Source organism: Meleagris gallopavo, chromosome 18 (genome assembly GCF_000146605.3).
Source record: "Meleagris gallopavo isolate NT-WF06-2002-E0010 breed Aviagen turkey brand Nicholas breeding stock chromosome 18, Turkey_5.1, whole genome shotgun sequence".
NCBI classification, from domain to species: Eukaryota; Metazoa; Chordata; class Aves; order Galliformes; family Phasianidae; genus Meleagris; species Meleagris gallopavo.
The window spans coordinates 278-6,234 of record NC_015028.2 but is presented as its reverse complement, the minus strand read 5'-3'; the positions used below and the strand labels follow the sequence as shown (position 1 = coordinate 6,234).

The 5,957-nt window shown below is 53.8% G+C and overlaps 1 long non-coding RNA gene across 1 annotated transcript; it reads left to right on the top strand.

The window, feature by feature from the left end:
- The first annotated feature begins 543 nt into the window (after nt 1-543).
- Nucleotides 544-5,386, top strand: LOC104913617. Its single transcript, XR_002120501.1, has 2 exons — nt 544-1,043; nt 4,702-5,386. It is a non-coding gene; the product is annotated as an uncharacterized LOC104913617 (long non-coding RNA).
- Nucleotides 5,387-5,957: the final 571 nt, after the last annotated feature.

Sequence of the window (5,957 nt, the reverse complement as noted above, 5' to 3'; positions counted from 1 at the left end):
CGTTTAACTTTGTGTTCACTTCAAATCAGAACAGGACCCACAGGAGAAGCCCTTTCCGCGGTCTCTACTGCCACCGCGCGGCCAAAGTGCGGAACTGCACCGCGCCGTGACGAGGGCGGAAGCGGTGGTAGCGGCTTTGGGAGGCGGTGGGGGATCAGAGGAGCTCCTGGAGCGCAGTGTGCGCGCTGGCCCCCTCAGACCCTCCCCCCTCCCCCGCTGATCTGTAGTGCTCAGTGGTGCACCGCGGTTCACAACTTTAGGTAACCAAATACTGAAGTATTTACACGCTGGCCTTTAAACGTAAAACAAGTGAAATATCGATAAGAGCGCATGCGTAGTGCAGTGCCAAAACTGGCGCATGCGTATTGTTGTGCCGAAACTGGCGCATGCGTACTGCTGTGTGTGAACCGGCGCATGCGTAATTCGGTGCCAAAATCTGCGCATACGTAGTCGTCTGCTGGAGATGGCGCATGCGTACTTCTGTGCTGGAACTTGCGCATGCGTGATAATTTGTCCTTGTTATGGCCCCTCATTCCGGTGGGATGTGACTCAAAATCCGGCCCCAAAACGCCCCCCTCGTTCCTCACGCCCCGCACCTTTTTTCCCCCACCCCACTTCCGGGCCCCAAGCACCAAACCCGGACTCCACACCCGCATCCATCCCCCTGCCCCCTTCTCCCCCCCCATCCTGAAACCCGAATCTGAACCCGGGGATGGAATTGGGGTTCAGGACGTGGTGTGGAGCCCAGGAGCCAGAATGCAGGGTTTGGGGCACGGGGCCCAGACTTCAGGTTGTAGGGCAGAGGATCCATCTGGACCTTGGGTTTGGAGACAGGTTTGAGGCTGAGGTGGGGGGGTTTGGGGCCGGATGCAGGGATTGGGGCTGAGGTGTGGGGCCGATTGTGGGGATTGGGGGCTACCAGGTTCTCAGCTGCCCCACACATTCCAGCAGGAGGTGGAGGATACAACTACATCATCCTGCATGAGCAGCTTCCACAGCCTCACGGTGATGTTCCGCAGGCAGGGACCGCTGCAGTAGTGCTGGTGAGTGTGACCTGTATGACCCCATAGCACCCCATCCCCCACATCGACTCCCACACCCCATAGTGACCCCCAGACCCACCACCCCTCCCCAGCCCAGCTTTACAGTGCGGGATGGGCACCATGAGAAGCTGTGGGGCAGCGCTGTTGGGCTCACCCCGCAGATGTGGGGCGACCACGCCAGGTCAAGGGGCATTATGTGGGGCAGTGAGGTTGGGGTGGAGGGCAGCACTGTCTGCACCTGGAACAGAATTTGGGGAAAAGGAGTGAAGGGGAATTGTGGGGAGGAACTGTGAGATTAGTGGGGTAAATCAAGTAAGAGTTGCGCTCAATGGAGTTAAATCCAGTTGGCAGCCAGTCACAGGTGGTGCCCCCCAGGCTCAGTATTGGGGCCGCTGCTATTTAACACCTTCATCGATTATCTTGATGAGGGGACTGAGTGCACCCTCAATAAGTTCACAGACGACATCAAACTGGGTGTTGATCTGCCAGAGGGTAGAAAGGCACTACAGAGGGAGCTGGGCAGACTGGATCAATGGGCTGAGGCAAAATGCATGAGTTTCAATAGGGCCAAGCGTCAGGTCCTGCATTTTGGTCACAACAACCCCAGGCAACCCTACAGGCTTTGGGAGGAGTGGCTGGAAAAAGCTGCGTGATGGAAAGGGACCTTGGTGTGCTGATGGACAGTGGGCTGAATATGAGCCGGTCAGAAAGGATGAGCAGAACTAGGGAAGTCATCCTGGCCCTGTACTCGACATTGGTGAGGCCTCACCTTGAGTGTTCAGTTTTGGGCACCTCAATGCAGAAGGGATATTGAGCTGCTGGGACAGGTCCAAAGGAAGGCAACAAGGTTTGTTTCACAAGCCCTTCAGGCTTAGAGAATACGCCCTGTGAGGAGCGACTGAAGGAAATGGAGTTGTTTAGACCGAGGAAGAAGAGGGTGAGGGAAGATCTGATTGCTCTCTCCAAATACCTGAAAGGTGATTGCAGTGGGAGCGGGGTTGGTCTATTCTCACTGGTGACAGGACAAGGGTCTTTTCCAACCTGAGCAATTCTATGATTTTAAGTGGGATCAGCGGGGCTAGGAGCCAGTGAGGGAAGTCTGCGAGATCAGTGAGGCAGGGGGCTGTGGGGGGCTGCACGTGGTAGCGGTGCCACAGCAATGCAGGTCTGTCTTGAGATGAAGTTAAGGTATGAGGTGGAGATGTCGAGCTTGGAGGGATGAGGGGAGTCCATGTGGGTCACAGGGGTGTTCCCAATTCCAGGAACCCCTTTGGGGACTGTGGGGTGCAGGGGAGTCCAGGGGTGTTCTCACACCTCACCAGGTGGCCACCATCCCCGCCCTGTAGTGCACGGGGATGCTCTATGTCACCGTGTTGTCACCCAGCGTCTCTGGTGCTTCACTGGGGCTGTGGGGACAGGCAGCCAGGTCACCTCCAGCATCACCCCAACAACGACACCGCCCAGCAATACCCCAACATCACCCCAGCATCACTCCTTGATATCAACCCCAGTGATCCCCCATCACCACCCAACAATGCCACCCCCCCCCCCAGTGCCACCCCCACAACGTGACCCCAGTGTCATCCCCAAATGTCACCCTGAAGGGACACCCCAACATCACCCCCCACAATCGTGCCTCATATCACCCCCGTGCCACCCCCTCACAATGTCCCCCCCAAGTGATACCCAATATCACCCACCAACATCACTCCCATGACAACCCGAAAGTGTCACCCCCGTCTCATGGCAGTATCACCTTTCAGTAGCCCCTGAACAATGTCACTCTGTGATGTCATCCCCTAGAGATACCCCAACATCACTCCCCAGCAATAAATATCACCCCTGATGTCACTCTAGCATCATCCCGCAGCCTCACCCCAACAATGTCACCCCCCGGTAATATCCTGACATCACTCCAGTATCACCCCCTAGTGTCAGCCTCCAGTATCACTCCCTGTTGAAAGCCCTGAGTGATACCATCACCCCCCCAGATTTACTCCCTATTATCATCCAAGGTCACCCCAACGTCACCCCAGTGCAACCCCCCAACATCACTACCTGAGGTCACCCCCCGGTGATACCACATCACTCCCTAACATCACCCTAGTGTCGCCGCAACATCATCACCTCCTAACAATTGTCACTGCTTCATAGCACCCCCAACATCCCTCCAGCACCACTGTCACTCCAGTATCTCCCCTCAAGCAGCACTCCTTGACATTAAACCCCACCAATACCCCAGCATCACTCCCAGTGTTATCATCCCTCAGCGACACTCCCTGATGTTACCCCCCAGCGATACCCCGACATCACCCTCCAACATCCCTTCCCACCTCTGCAACAGCATCACCCCTTGATGTTAAACCCCAGTGAACCTCCATCACCCCCCAACATCACCCCAGTGTCACCATAATCCCTGTAAACAAGAAGCAGAACCTCCCTTAAAGTGCTCTATTACTATCTGACCCTAGAGAGACAGCGAACCACAAAAAAAAAAGAGAAAGAACAAGCTCAGCACCGTGTCCCCCATGTCACCGTGTCCCCTCCTCGTTCCTGTGTCCCCTCCTCGTTCCTGTGTCCCCCTCCATGTTCTCGTGTCCCCTCCATGCCCCCGTGTCCCAGAGGATGCAATAGGCAGCACCAGCAGGGCGTCCCCTGCTTCAAAGGACACTTTGTCTTTCATCCCCACTGCAGCTTCTCTCCTTTGATTTTCCCATCAAACGTGTGTCCCATCGTTGTTCATCCACTGACAAACCTCCCTGCATTGCCGGGCAGGCAGATCCAACTGCCTGCTTGTTATTAGTCTTTTTTTGTGCTTCGTGCCTGTATGGGAACCGTGAGGTCACAGCCTAAAGCAGTGATTGAGCACCTGGTGAGGAGTGTAGCCGGCCCTGTGAGCACAGGTGGAAGCAATTCACCCATGGGACCGGATAGGGCTGAGCTCCAACCCTCCCTGACCACATTTAAGGGATGGGGACCATAAGGGCAGCATCTCTACCTGCCTCTTTAGGAGTGTTGATGTGAGTTCTGGCCTTTTGAATGGGTGAGTGAGTCTTGCTTAGTTGTAGGGCTGTCATCTTTTCCTTTTTGGGGATCCCGACTGCTTTCACGGGCTGGAAACTGTAAGGGCATCTCTACCTGGAGACTGCTTGCTTTGGGGTGTGGGGTGAGTGTTTGTTTTTGGAATGGGGTAATTGATTCCTTATTTATTGCTGGATTGCGATCTCCCTTTTTGGGGGGCTCCTGACCACGTTTAAGGGCTGGCAGGAGAAGGAGCAGCTGCTGTACCTGGAGGCTGCTTCCTTTAGAGTGTAGGGTGAGCCCTTGGAATGGGGTGTGATTCCTTCTTTATTTCAGGGTTGCAATCTCTCCTTTTTTTGGGATATCCTGACCCCATTTAAGGGCTGGCAGCCTTAAAGGTGTTACGTTTCTCTAGCAGCTGTCTCCTTTAGAGCGCGTGGTGAGGTCTGGTCCTTGGGAAAGGGTGAGTGATCCCTTCTTTATCTTAGGGCCGTGATCTCCCCCGTTTTTGGGTCGTCCTGATCACACATAAGTGCTGGCAGCTGTAAGAGCAGCATTTATCTCTAGAGACTGCCTCCCATGGGTGGGTGAGCATCAGTCCTTGGGAAGGGGGTAAGTGGTTCCCCCTTTATTTCAGGGCTGCGATCTCCTCCTTTTATGGGAGTATCCTGACCACATTTAAGGAGTGGGAGCTGTAAGGGCAGCATCTGCTCCTGGAGACTGCTTCCTTTGGAGGATGGGGTGAGCCCTTGGAATGGCGTGCGTAATTCCTTCTTTATTTCAGGGCTGTGAGCTTCACCCTTTTTTGGGGGGACCCCAAACTGGATTAGAGCAGCTGTATCTGCTGTTTGTCTTTACGATGCCCTTTTTCCCTTCTATAAGGGAGATGAAGGGGTTCTCTCCCTTTGTCTGATATGATGATGGAAGGACTGATATACAGCTATTTCTTTAACTGCTCCCTCACTTCTGGAATGCTTCAATCAGCTCCAGGAGAATGCTGGTTGGCTGACCGAGCATTGCCGTTGTGGGAATGCCCAGAGCTCATGTCCTTTTCCATAAGGAGGTTCTTCATTCTCCAGATCTTATTAGCAAATCTTTTTAAGCTCACTACCTTCTGGTTCACAGCCTCTGTTCCTTCTTTCATGGTTCTTGCATCACAATCTCCAACGTGAAGCTCCGAACTTGGTTTGTATGCACCTCCATCATCCCATTTCGTGAGCTTGGTTTGTCTGTAGTTAAGAGCGCCATGCACTGATTCCAACCATGCAGAGTTAAGGGCTTTCTGTGCACCCTTATCGTGTAATAAATCACGTTTTGAGTCTGTTCTGATCTCATTTTTTCAGCTCGATGGGGTTTAAGGATTGCTGGGGTTTTGTCTAATCAGCGGGTTAAGTGCTGTGAGATATGCAGAGCAGGTAACGGAACATCACTAGCCCCATGTTTGTGCACTGCTTGTATGCAGGCAGGTTTCTGATGACTGTGGGAAGCTCACTTAGGGTTCGAATGGGTTGCAGGGGGCTCACCTCTCTCCATGGGGTCTATTTTCCCAGCCTGATGCACCACATGGCTGGTGATAGAGGTGCATCGGGACCTGAACAACACTCCCAGACCACAGCGGCAGTTTGCTTCATCCTCTCTGAGCACAATCTGGTCTGCACCACTTAAGTGTAGTGATAACAGCCATTCTGTTCCTATTTCGTCTGGTTCTCTCCCGTATCTCCCTTACAAATTTGTCAGTGGTAACGGATCCCGAGGCATTGTTCTCAGTGCACATCGTGACTGACCACCCTTGGGGTCCTACGGCCCTTTCTGTATGAAAGGACGTGATAGAAAGCCAAGAATTGGCCTCTTCTGGGGCCACTGAACTCAACGTCGCCCCAGGTATCTTGATCC